This window comes from Mercenaria mercenaria, chromosome 17 (assembly GCF_021730395.1).
Source record: "Mercenaria mercenaria strain notata chromosome 17, MADL_Memer_1, whole genome shotgun sequence".
Taxonomy (NCBI): Eukaryota; Metazoa; Mollusca; class Bivalvia; order Venerida; family Veneridae; genus Mercenaria; species Mercenaria mercenaria.
This window is the reverse complement of record NC_069377.1, coordinates 70738980-70752477: the sequence shown is the minus strand read 5'-3', so window position 1 is coordinate 70752477 and position 13498 is coordinate 70738980. Positions and strand designations below refer to the sequence as shown.

The 13498-nt window shown below is 38.9% G+C and overlaps 1 pseudogene; it reads right to left on the bottom strand.

Annotated features, from left to right (window-relative positions):
• Positions 1-10977: 10977 nt before the first annotated feature.
• LOC123537030 (uncharacterized protein K02A2.6-like) lies at positions 10978-12461 on the bottom strand (annotated as a pseudogene).
• Positions 12462-13498: the final 1037 nt, after the last annotated feature.

The window sequence follows — 13498 nt, the reverse complement described above, 5'->3', positions numbered from 1 at the left end:
TACGTCAAAACCCGAATTCATCTTATTCGGTAGTAGACAGCAAATTGACAAATGTTCAACAACAGAAATTGACATTGCTGGTGACAAAATCAAATCAGTACATTGTATAAGGTACCTAGGGGCATTCTTAGATGAAAACCATGTCAAGAGAAAATGTCAGACCGCAATGGTTAATTATCTTAGAATCAAAAATATTAGAAAATACCTTACTAATGAGGCTACTGAAATTCTGGTATTATTACTGGTCATTTCACATATAGATTATTGCAATGCAATATTGTATGGTATTCCTCACTGGGAAATTCAGAAAATGCAAAGGATACAAAACATGTGTGCCAAGCTCGTTTTAAGACTCAGCTAGTACGACAGTTCAAAACAAGCTTTGTTCCGACTACATTGGCTTCCTATCAAAGCTGGAATTGAATTTAAGATTTTAACTGTCATGTTTAATTGTTCAATCGGCCAAGCTCCATCTTACTTGACTGAACTATTATCGGAACAAGCACCAAAACGTAGTTTAAGGTCTTTAGACTCTTTTACAGGTTGTTACGAGGTACCATTTAAAAAACGTAAAACATTTCGCGACAGAAGTTTTCAAACTGTAGGGCCGAAACTATGGAACAAACTACCAGCAGAAGTGAGAAATTCTGATTCGGTAGACACTTTTAAGAAAAAGCTCAAAGCACTGTTTTTTAAAAGCTTTGAATCATGTTTCTGATTATTTCCCTGTTGGTGGACTGAATATGGTAGAGACGCTGAGTATACTCTATCATGTAGTGTGATCGACGTATGCTTTATACGCAATGTTGTAATTTGCACTGTATAGAAATTTTGTCAAATATGTCGTGTTTCATTGTTTGATACCATTATGTATATAATTTATCATGATTTTTCTTTTTTAATTTAATGTACAACAGCAGTGAATATACTATGTGTAAAATTAGGCGTTTAATCAAATAAAGCAGTTTCAGTTTCAGTTATATATCCTTTCCGTGCCTGTAACCTAATAAAACATATTGTCTGATGACCCTTTAACGCTTCCGTAGAATCAACATTTATTAAACGAAATTCATTGTTAAACTATTTCTGAAATGTCTAGGTCTGCAGCTCTTAAATACGAAAATATCTAACAACCGAGGCATATACTGAAACTTTAGACAACATCAAAAAGGACGTCAAAAAGGATCTTTTGAACGCAATGGCGATGTTCCAAAAATCTCCATATACCCTTGCTCCGTTACGGACCCCTGTGGGATTTGTGTTTATTCCGAGTTTAAACCTTTTTTCGTAGATGAAAAGCTGACATGTTGTGCTAAAGCCCAGGTATTTTCAAATCGTTAGAAAGTGCTGAAAAAATTGACTCCCCATTTGCAAAAAAGTGGTCCACGCGCATTCATTTAGACGAGGTGGGTCAAAATTTTATATACAAATTCAATAATTCAATAGGGACCCTTTAATGAACCAAATGTGAGTATACATAAATATTCCGAGCAGGATGTAACAACAATAAATTAGCAATGTATTCCAATCAATTCGGTGCAGCTTCAATGAAATCCGGGCAGATGTTTCGAAGATGAAGTACAAAAAAATCTTTTCATAGACTTTATGTATGCTAATCAATGGGGACATTACTTAGTGCAAAATCATTCAACATCTAGCCCGTAATATATGCACAGCTAGGATTGACACGGATCAATTATATGAAACAGCCTTGAAATCCAACCAATTATAAAGCAATTCGGTTCAATCTAATTTAAAATTAACATTTAAGGGACCCTTTCTCCAACAAGAGGGTCATGATGGCCCTATATCGCTCACCTGTTAATCTTAGCCTTGGAATCATCAAGATAATCATTCTGACCAAGTTTCATGAAGACATGGTCATAAATATGGCCAATAGAGTATTAACAATCACTTCCTTTGATTTGAGAGGGTGACCTAGTTTACCCCATACGACCCAATTTCAAACCTGGCTTAGGAATGATAAAGATGAACATTCTGACCACGTTTCATGAAGATAGGGTCGTAAATGTGGCCTCTAGGGTGCTAACAAGCTTTTCGTTTGATTTGACCTGATGACCTAGTTTTGACCCCACATAAACCAGTTTCAGACATGGCCTTTAGATCATCAAAATAAACATTCTGTGCAAGTTTGTTTCAAATCAAAGCATAACAGGGTGGTGGACGTATTTTGCATTTTGCTGCTTTTTAGGCGAGGAAAATGCTGTTTGCAGTTCAAAAGTGTGTTTATTATATACAAATTTTCAAACGATAACGCCCAGTCGGTGGCCATATAATTTAGCTTCACTCGGCTTTTGGTCGTACATGTTTATCGTTGTTTGTTAAAAAGTTATTGAAGGTACAGTGCCAGTTTATAGTGACGAAAAAATGGTAGCCGTGCATGAAAATGTAATTCCTGTACAAAACGAACTCTTTACGGGATGTTTATTGATTTTTACATATACATAAATTTATACTCTAATTTAAGATTTTATCTGCTACTTCTAAAATGGTAGAAACGCATTAATAGATGTGCTAAAGTGAGAAATGAAATTACACTGTAGTATGAAAAGTAGTTCCAAGTTACAACATTTTAATATTGATCTCAGGAAAAATCTCTCGAAAATGGCTTTCTCGCCATCGTGCTTATAATTTGAAAAGGGGCAGGCTGACGCATTTTCTGAGTTGTTTACTTTCTATTTTGGCACGGTTTTCCGAAGTATTTGATAAAAGTGAAACGAGTATTCCTTGATGATCAGAGCACATCTTGCGCTATATGCCGTCTATGACAATAATTTCAAAATAACTGAAAAAGATAATTTTCTGACCAAAACCGCTCCATTTGATCCGAAATCATGCGTTACTGATCCAGTTTTTCCAAGTAACGATTGGACACGGTGTATATGCTTTGATTTGATCCCAGTTCACTTTATTGAAAAGGTGTATTTTACGCAGGGTTTGTTTATCAAAGTTTGGTCTAATATCAACAGAAGCACACACAATATCATGGTCTGAAATAAATTGAATTTCTGGCACATGTCAGAGTCACGTGATCATGGATTCTGTTTCTGCTGGTTTACGTAGAAGGACCACTTCTGTATTAACCCTACAATGTAGGATGACTCTAATCAAGTTTTGGAGGGCTTAAAACCCTCAAGTGTATTCACATGCGCAAGTCGATCATCAAAGTAGTTCAAGTCCAAAAGTGTTTTCAGGAGGAAATAGGTTTTAGATTGATCTGTGTGAGCAAGTAGTATTTTAAAGCACGGGTGTTATTGGCTGCTCTTTTTCCACGATATTTGTTGTAATGAAATCACTGAATATTTTAATATTTATTGACCTCCCTTCGGTTTTACTTGTCAGGTGTACATCAGGGTGCTCTGCCGGCACCTTGACCCTTGAGGTCGTTTACAGCATCACAAGTCTGTTGTAGGTAAAGCGATATTTAATGAAATAGAAAAAGTGGAAAACAACAGGTCGCCCAACAAGGCATAAACGGAAATGTTGAAGGATCGGTTTGATCGAGTCTGTTCATGGACGGTAGTGAAAATGCAAGCTACCGCCCACGCCCTCTAGCCCCGAGTTGAGCAAAACTCAATATTTACTAGAGTTATAAGTACCAGAAAATAATTTAGAGACATCCGCAGATGTATTCATACGGCGGTGCACACGGAACCTCCAATGATGCACAGAGTGCAATTCCATGACAATCGGCGTATGGTCTCCAGATAAAATAATGAGTCAAATTTCAAACTGGTAAGCATTTGCATTACACATCCTAATTCCCTATATGGATAATCATTCATTCCTTCAAGATTTGTATCGTCCATACTTTCCGAAGACGAAACCCAAAAGTCTTCAGGTGTTACATCAACACTTTTGTGTCTCACCTTTGAATAAGTACGGCATTACTTACAGCCGGAACAAAAAAGAAGGCTGATATTCTCAACCAGCAGTTTAACTCGGTGTTCACCAAGGAAGACAAGTCCAACCATCCTAGACTACCAAAGAGCCGCATACTAACAATTGTCACCAAGAAAGGTGTCCAGGACTCAAGTCCCATAAAGCTACTGGCTAAAACAAAGTACTCACCAGACTTCTTAAGAAAGGAGCCAGACAACTTGCACCTGGCTTATCCTAGTTATTCCAGCTGTCTCTAGACCAAGGCAAACTCCCTAAAGACTGGAAAACTGCATTAGTCTCTCCGGTCACTACCGGTCAATTTCCCTGACACCCGTATCCTGTAAAGTATTGGAGCACATCATATACAGTAATATCATGTCACACTTTGAACATCATAACGTCTTAATGGACCTTCAACATGGATTCAGAAGACATCGCTCCAGTTACACCCAGCCGCTTCTTACAGTCAATGACTTTGCTAGAGGCCTCGATACCAACCAGCAAATAGACGCCATACTATTAGATTTAGTGAGGCATTTGACCAGGTGGCGCACGACGTCTACCACAACAGTTAGACCACTACAGGAGACAATTTATTATGGTGGATTCAGGGCTTCTTATCAGGCAGAACTCAACAAGAGGTAGTGAGGGGGAAAGCTCAGACATCACGTCCGTCACCTCAGGTGACCCACAAGGGAGCCTGCTTGGCCCTCGCTCTTCTTAGCTTTCATCAACGACTTGCCGTCAAAAGTCAGATATGCCCACTTGTTTGCTGATGATTTCTTGCTCTGCAGACCAATCAGAAGCCCACCAGACACCCAGAGTTATGTTCAGTGTCTTTAAGGATTATTTGACTGTCTGATTTCTGTGCTGGCTTTTGGGACTGAAAAGATTTGATAGTTGACCAAACATATTTTGGTCCCCTGTCACATCTTTCCTTAAAATATATTTGTATAGATTCCCTTTTAGACCTAGTCTTAAGATTTCTTCGGAGCTTACTGTATTTCAACCAATTTTCATTAGTTATATTCTGTAAATATTCATTTTTAGCCTGTCTTGTTTCATATATCATTATTCGGTACTGAGAATTTATGTAAGGGGGATTCTCTTGGGCTTTTTAATTTCTATAGGGGCAAGCTCATCAGTTACTTCTTTTAACAAGTGTTCATGGGTCCGATAGATATCATCTATATCATCGAAAACATGGGCTACATGGAGGGGGCATAAGATAGATCTTCTTCAAACAATTTGTAGCTTTTTTGTAGATACTGGATGGCATTGTTCTTTTAGAGAAGTTGCAATAAAACTTGACAATCACTAAGACCCCTTTGAAATACTGTTGAAAACCGGCGTTAAACCCAAAACAAACAAAATCAACTGAAATAAGCTATGTATAGCATTTCAGTTTTATCTTAATTCTTCAAAATGAGGTAAGAATTTGTTCTCTGAAACGGGTGTTCTGCTTCGTTCAATTAATGATACATTTTGGCCATGCGTGAGGGGTTAAAAAGTGAAAGACTTTCAGGTTTCCCAAGCTACTCAGTCCACTTAGTACTCCCTGACAGTTGGTGATAAAAAAAGTGCAAAACCTAACACCTTATAGCCCTAAATGTAAAATGTGTACATACATAAGCTGTTGTGCAGGAAAAAAGAAACATAAGTAAGGTTAAAATCAGTTATAAAAGCAAGTATATGTAGTAATTATGGTTGGAACATCGATGCAACCAGTGCTGATTTGAATCCGAGGACAGTTTCAACACTGACTACATGAGATGGTAAGATGTTCCACTCTACCACAGTTCGGGGTAAGAATGAGTATTTGTAGTACTCAACAGTGGTGAAAGTTATTTGCAGAGCTAAGTGTTGGTGATGTCTAGATTGTCTTGTAATTGGAGCGAGATATTGTTTAGGATCGACATCAACATGATTATGAACCCAATGAACCATTTTATAAAATAAAACTAATTGACCTACTATATTGCCTTCTGGATTGGATGGAATTCCAATTTCAATTTGTTATGACATTTGTGACTGTGTCCGGGGTCTTGCTATAATTATTTACTGCAAATCTCGCAGCTTGCCTCTGACTGGGATATTTACAGACAAATCCAGAAGGAGAACCAGAAAAAGTGCCGAACCTCCAAAAACGAGTACGTGCGAAACGTGGTTAGTGAGTCAGGTACCAAAATCAAAACAGTTCTGGGGTTGCACCGCTGAAGAAGGATGGCTCAGGTCACTCCGAAGCAAGCACCAAGGCAGAGATACTCAATGACCAGTTTGCCTCTGTCTTCACTAGAGAAGAGGCAGATGAGTTACCACACATGGGACCAGGCTTCCAAGTCTCAGCACCCCCGCTGAACATTCATGTGAATGGTGTTAAGAAACTGATTGAGGAACTCAACCCACAAAAGGCAACTGGACCCGATATGATTTCGTCCAGATTCCGTAAAGAGATGGCTACAGCTATAGCGCCAGCACTCACTCTTATCTTTCAAGCTTCACATGACCAGAGCCAAGTACCTGACGATAGGACAAATGCACTTGACACACCACTCTTTTAGAAGGGTGACAACAGCAAGGCTGCTAATTACCGCCCAGTTTCATTGACATCAATTTGCTGCAAGATTATGGAGCACATCGTCCATAACCACGTGATGAAGTTCCTCGACGATAATCACCTTCTTGCCGATCAACAGCACGGCTTCAGGAAGAGGAGATCATGCGAGTCGCAACTAATCACCACTGTCCATGACCTTGCAGCAGGTTTGAACAACAAACAACAGATTGACGCCATCTTACTGGATTTTTCCAAGGCGTTCGATAAAGTACCCCACCGACGTCTGTCGGCCAACCATAACCATTATGGGATCTGGGTCAAGACTCTAGGTGGATAGATAGCTTCCTCGCTGACAGACAACAACAGGTCGTACTTGAAGGGAAGACATAATCAACAGCACCAGTGACATCAGGCGTCCCACAGGGGACAGTACTAGGACCCTCCTCTTTTTGGTCTACATCAATGACTTACCAGGGAGAGTCAAGTCTACAGCACGCCTCTTTGCCGACGACTGCCTTCTCTACAGAACGATCAGCTCGAACAAAGATAGCAAGGCACTTCAAGAGGACCTTGGCCAACTTCAGGAGTGGGAACGGGAATGGTTGATGGCGTTCAACCCCGACAAGTGCGAGATGATTCGCATCACTAACAAGCGAAATATCATAGATGGCTCATATTTCATCCATGGCCAAACATTAAAACAGACAAACAAGGCGAAGTATTTGGGCGTTACACTCAACAATACACTATCCTGGAACGACCACATAGACAACACAGCCAAGAAGGCCAACACAACAACTGCCTTCCTACGTAGGAACCTATCACATTGCCCACGCGACATCAAGGCAACTTGCTACAAATCATTGGCCCGACCTCAGCTCGAGTATGCGTCGTCAGTATGGGACCCCCACACCCAATCCAACATCAACAAGATCGAGAAAGTCCGAAGGAGGGCAGCCCGGTTCTGTACTGGTGACTACAGACACACCAGCAGCGTTACCGCTATGATGCAAGACTTGTACTGGGAGACACTAGAATCCCGTCGTCAACAAACCAAGGCAGTAATGATGTACTGGGTCATAAGTCACTTGGTGGACATCCGAGCCCACTTACTGGTTCCAACTGGCGTACACACCAGAGGCCTTGCAAACAGATTCCTACAGCCTTTCACCCAGGTAAACGCATTCAATTACTCATTCTTCCCTTCCGGAATCCAAATTTGGAACAGGCTGCCAGAAGAAGTATTGTCAGTCCCGTCTCTAGATGTCTTCAAGACCAGGATGGGCAGGCTACACATGTAACTCTGGAGCAGAATGTTTTTATCCTGTTTTTATCCTGTTTTTAGATGCACTGATTTTCACTCACACATGTACATAGTCACAATTGTGCGACGATGCTCCAGATGAGTCCAGCACATTATCCGGAAGAAGAAGAAGAAGAGTGTTTTCTAACTTATCTATATCCTTCAGATGAGAAGAATCCCAAACACTGGAACAATACTCTAAAGTGTACTGTATTGAGAAATGAGTAACTCAATAAAACTATTCTACAAGTTTATTTACTAAGGCACTACAAGTGGTCATATCGCATGCATGTATTCAACTAACTTATAATGGTATCAGAGAGACATCCTTCTGCTAGGGAGCTAGTGGGAGGAGCTGCTATCACTTGATTGACATTGTATTTAACAACACTACAATTCCTCCCGGCCAACATTTGAAATTAGCAAGAACAAAAGAATGTTTATACTAATCAAATTCTCCAACAGCAGTGTCATTGTTTCCAAACATTAACTGAGATTACAACTGTTTGTCTTCACGAGTGTCTGTCCAGATAACGAGAGTTTTATTTGTAGCGATGATAGGCCCCTGATTGCTTTATCATCTAATCTCAACGTTAATGTTCAATGGATGATTTAAAGATTGGTTCCGATAGCAATTACTGTCTACACGTGTTCATAAATTACTTTTATGTTTCTAATATTGTGAAGGAGACTGGCATTTCATTCATGTAAATAAATTATATGCCCGATGATACAAAATGAATTTGCAATGAAGGTCAGAATTATTATTCTAAAACAATAATGTAAATCAAGTAACAAAACGGTGTAGGCATATGAATGGCATGTATTATTTCAATGCACCTGTTGCATGTATAAATCATAGTGAATTACATTTTATTGTTTAATCCTTTTACATCTCTTTGATTTTTTTTTTTACACAACGTTACATATGTAAATGGTAGATTATTGATTAACACTTTTAAATTCCAATTTCGAATGCAGCTTTTAAATCAAAGATTATTGATTAACACTTTTAAATTCTAATTTCGAATGCAGCTTTGCGAGTCTGTTTTGAATTATAGCGGATTATGCCGCTATTTATTACTTTGACACACATAATCTTTTAAGTGATCCGGCGTTGTTTTTTGTCTTTGTGTTCGTGGTAATACGGCATCGCCAGACTCGTTGCCTTGGTGTGATTGGGTTTCGTGCCTGGTTTTCTTCTCGAATTGTGATGATACGGTCGTATCATGGTTGGCGTTGGTTTTCTCGTTGTTTGGCTCATTTTTCGACGTTCCGATACGTTTAAAGAATGCATAGTTTCGAGTTATTTGTTTGTCCTCGCGTTCGGCGGTTACCATTGACCCTTTTGTCTTGATTACCTCATAGGGTATTAGATCGTATGGGGTTGAAAATTTGTTGTGTTTGTCTTGTTTTACCAACACATTGTCACCAATTTTAATTTCAGTTTTTCTCATGTTTCTCCGTGTATCAGCATAGTCTTTCATTTTCTGCTTTGATTTTCTGTCATTTACTCTTGCGTTTTTGTGTTTTTTTTTCGAGTTCTTTTGCCTTTGTAAGAATGGAATTTTAATGTTTATGGGTCTTCCATAAAATAGGTCAGAGAGTGTTCGGATGTCGTTCCGTGCGGTGTCGATCTGTAATTTCTCAGAAAAGCATACATGTCTTCTTTCCAATCAGATGATGGACATGGGAAGCTCTGATTGTTTTGCCTATTGTTTTCATGAAGCGTTCACATTCAGCATTTGCCTGCGGCCACAGCGGAGTTATTTTCTTGTGTTTGAAACCCATATGCTTAGCAAAGTCTTTGAACTGGTGTGAATTCATGGGACTTCCGTTGTCTGACTTTAACACTTCTGGAATTCCTGCTTCTGAGAAAATTTTGTCTAGCACAGGAATCACTGTGTTGCCTGTGATTGAATTAAGTACTTCAACGAACGGGAAACGTGAGTATTCATCCATTAGCACGAGTAAATATTTTCCATCCGGAAATGGTCCACAAAACTCCAAGCTAACTACCTGAAACACATATTTTGGCATTTCACTCATTTGCAGCGGTTCTTGAGTCTTTTTATTTGTTGCTGCTAGACACGGAATGCAACTTTTGCATTTTGCTTCTACAAATTGATCCATACCTGGGAAATACACTTTCTCTCTTAATAATTGTTTGGTTTTAACAATTCCCTGATGACCCTCATGAGCTAATGATATTACTTTATCTTGTAATTGCCTAGGGATAACAATCCTGGACTCATGCAGCAGAATTTCACCATTTTGAAGATTTACTACGACAGCTCGTTTTTGCAGCGTGACAGGGTATCAATGATTTTATTTTTGCTTGGATTATTCCAGTTTCCAGATTTGACATATTTAATGGCCATTTGGAGGTCAACGTCCTGGGATGTTGCTTGAATTATTTCATTCATGTTCATGGCTACAGGGGCATCATGATATGCCAGGACATTAACATATTTCTCTGCCACACTTGTTTGTTTGTGTTTTTCTGTGTCTGGGTGTCTGCTCAAGAAATCCGACATGTTCGAATCTCCACTTTTATGTATGACGTTAAAGTCGTATGATAATAGTCGCATTCTCCAGCGTCCAAGTCTTACTGATCCAATTTTTGACTTCGGATTATTGTAGATGTTTTCAATGAATTTCGCATCAGTGATCACATAAAACTTATGTCCATAAAAGTATATATGACAATGTTCTACACTCCAAACTTGTGCCAATTTTTCTCTTCCTTGCTGAGAATATGAATTTCTTTCAATGTCTGTCAATGATCTGCTTGCATAGCACACAACTTTTCCTTCTTGTAGCATTATTGCGGCTACTCCAACGGGACTTGCATCTGTGATGATCTGTGTTTCCTTATTAGGATCAAAGTAGGTCATGAAAGTATCATTGCTGAGAATCGATTTCAACTTAAGGAATGCTTCTTCTTGTTCATTTTGCCATGTCCATTTTACGTTTTTCTTTATCAGGCGTCTTAGAGGCTCTGCAATTGTGCTGTAATTTTGAATGAAGCGCGACACATAATTTGTCATAGTTAAAAAGCTTCTCACCTCTGGCACATCCTTGGATGGTGGTGTGTTCTTGATAGTTTCGACCTTCTTTGGGTCTGCCGACATGCCGTCTTCACCAAATACATATCCAAAGAACTCTAATTTGTTCTGGTTAAATTCACATTTCTTTTTATTTAGCATAATGTTCATTTGCTGTAGTCGCTTTAAGACTGCTTCAAGCCTTCTATCATGCTCTGTTTGTTTTCATTTTTCACAACATCTAGTCCCTCTAGAGTCGTACTTAAAGCGTTTTGGAAAATTTCCGCCGCACTATTTATACCAAAGCTTAGGCGTTTGTATCTTCTCAGTCCAATATGTGTGGTGAATGTCGTAATGTTTCGTGATTGCTCTGATAGTCCCAGTTGGTGATATCCCTGATTCAAGTCTAATTTAGAGAACACTTTAGCACCGTTTAAGTCCACGATCATATCATCAATAGTATGAAGTATATGTCTTGTGCGTTTTATTGCTTTATTAGGCAATCTCATGTCAACACAAATCCTTATTTGGTTTGTTTTGCTTTTGGGCTTCGGGGCCACCACTATCGGTGATACCCAATCTGTCGGACCATCTACTTTCTCAATGATGTCTAACTTTTCAAGCCTTTGGAGCTCATCTTCAGCTTGTTTTCTCAGGTGAAAATGTATGCGTCTGTGCGGCTGGGTGACAGGCTGAACATTTTTGTCAACATACACCTTTACTTCAGTGTCTTTCATTTTTCCAATGCCCTTGAAGACAGATCCATATTTAACGCAAAGTTCGTCGACCTTATTCTGTGTTATGACACTTATTTCAGGAATAACCTGGAGTTCAACAGATGTCAAATAAGATAACAAGCTGCCACTTTTACCTTTTGCCACATATACTGGAGCTGTTGTGATCTTGTGTTTGGTTCCAATTGTAGCCTGGAGCTTTCCTAATAAGTCCACTTTATTAGCACCATAAGCATATACATTCGTGTCTACCTTACTGAGAATCACTTTGTTTTTTAGCTTGTTGTATGTCCTTTACATTTATAGACGACCCTGTGTCTATCAATGCCTTGACAGACTGACCGTTTATTTGGATGGTCAAATTAGGTCTTGATGACTGCAACGAATTCACTTATAATCCAAATATGCTATTTTCATTTTCACTTTCGCTTCTATTTTCACTTTCGCTTCTATTTTCACTTTCAGATTCGCTTTGAGAGCTTTCACCATCCCATTCTGTTTACGTTTTTCCTACGATTTCTCTGCTTGGACCTGCACACGTTTTCAAAATGACCTTTCTTTTTGCAGTATGTGCACGTCTTTCCGTCCGCCGGACATTTTCCTGATTGCTGTGGGTATTTGTATCCACAATATTTGCATGTTGCCTTCTTTCTGGTCGGATAAGAGTTGTGTTTTGTTGATGCTGAATTGTGTTTCGATTTCATGACATTCACTGCATCTTTCTTTGAATTGTTCTCAATTTCGGACGCTTGTAGATCCGATAGTTCCAGGGCACGTGCTTCCTTAATTAAATTGTCCAACGTGAGATCATCTCGTAAAGCCTTCCTACGTAACCGTGTGGAGGCACAACCTTGAATGATTTGTGATTTAGTTTCTTTGTCTGTGTCAGGAAATTCGCAATTCCTGCTTAATGCCATCAATCGCGTGTGAAAACTGTCTATACATGTTTCCGCTCGAGTCCTGTTTTGCCTGTCGAAATTTGAAGATTTCGTACTCAGTGCACTTTTTTGGTGCGAAATATTCAGTCAGTTTTGTTTTTGCAGTTTCATAATCGTCCCCGGTGCCTTGCAATGTATCAAATATGTCGTTGACTTCTTCCCCTACATAGTGAAGAAATAATGCACGTTGTCGCGTTTTGTCTTTGATATTCATTCCAATCATAAGATTTTCAAAACGGTTTGTCCATTTTTTCCACCTTGTGTCTATGCCAGGCTCGTTTACACTAAATGCGGGAAAAACTGGTAATCCTTGTGCCATATTTATTGTCAAAATATCAGTGTTATTGATAAATGACAGTTATTGTAACAAAGGTGTCCAAAAAAGTGTTCTAAACTTTTAAGTTCCTGCTTATATGTGTAATCATAAATTCCAGCGTTTTTTGAAAGTACACTTTTTATTTTGATTTATTGTAGGTCAACTTTTTTATCCTCGTCGCCATTGTACTGTATTGAGAAATGAGTAACTCAATAAAACTATTCTACAAGTTTATTTACTGAGGCACTACAAGTGGTCATATCGCATGCATGTATTCAACTAACTTATAATGGTATCAGAGAGACATCCTTCTGCTAGGGAGCTAGTGGGAGGAGCTGCTATCACTTAATTGACATTGTATTTAACAAAACTACATAAAGTTGGTCTAGCAATGGTGTTATAGGCAGCTGTTTTGGTACAACTCTTAGCAGAATGTATATTACAATTTAAGAAACCAAGACTTTGACATGCTTTACTAGATATTTTGTTTATATGTGGGGACCAAGATAAGTTAGATGTTACTTCTACACCTAGGTAAGTAGCTTGACTGACAACAGACAGAGGCTGATCATGTAAGGTATAGACACTAAGACAGTATTCACTGGTTTTCTGGACCTAGAAACATGCTATATTTGGCAACTATTTAAAGAATGCCAGTTTTATATAGAATATAGAGGGAATACTATTTAGGGGGTGTGAC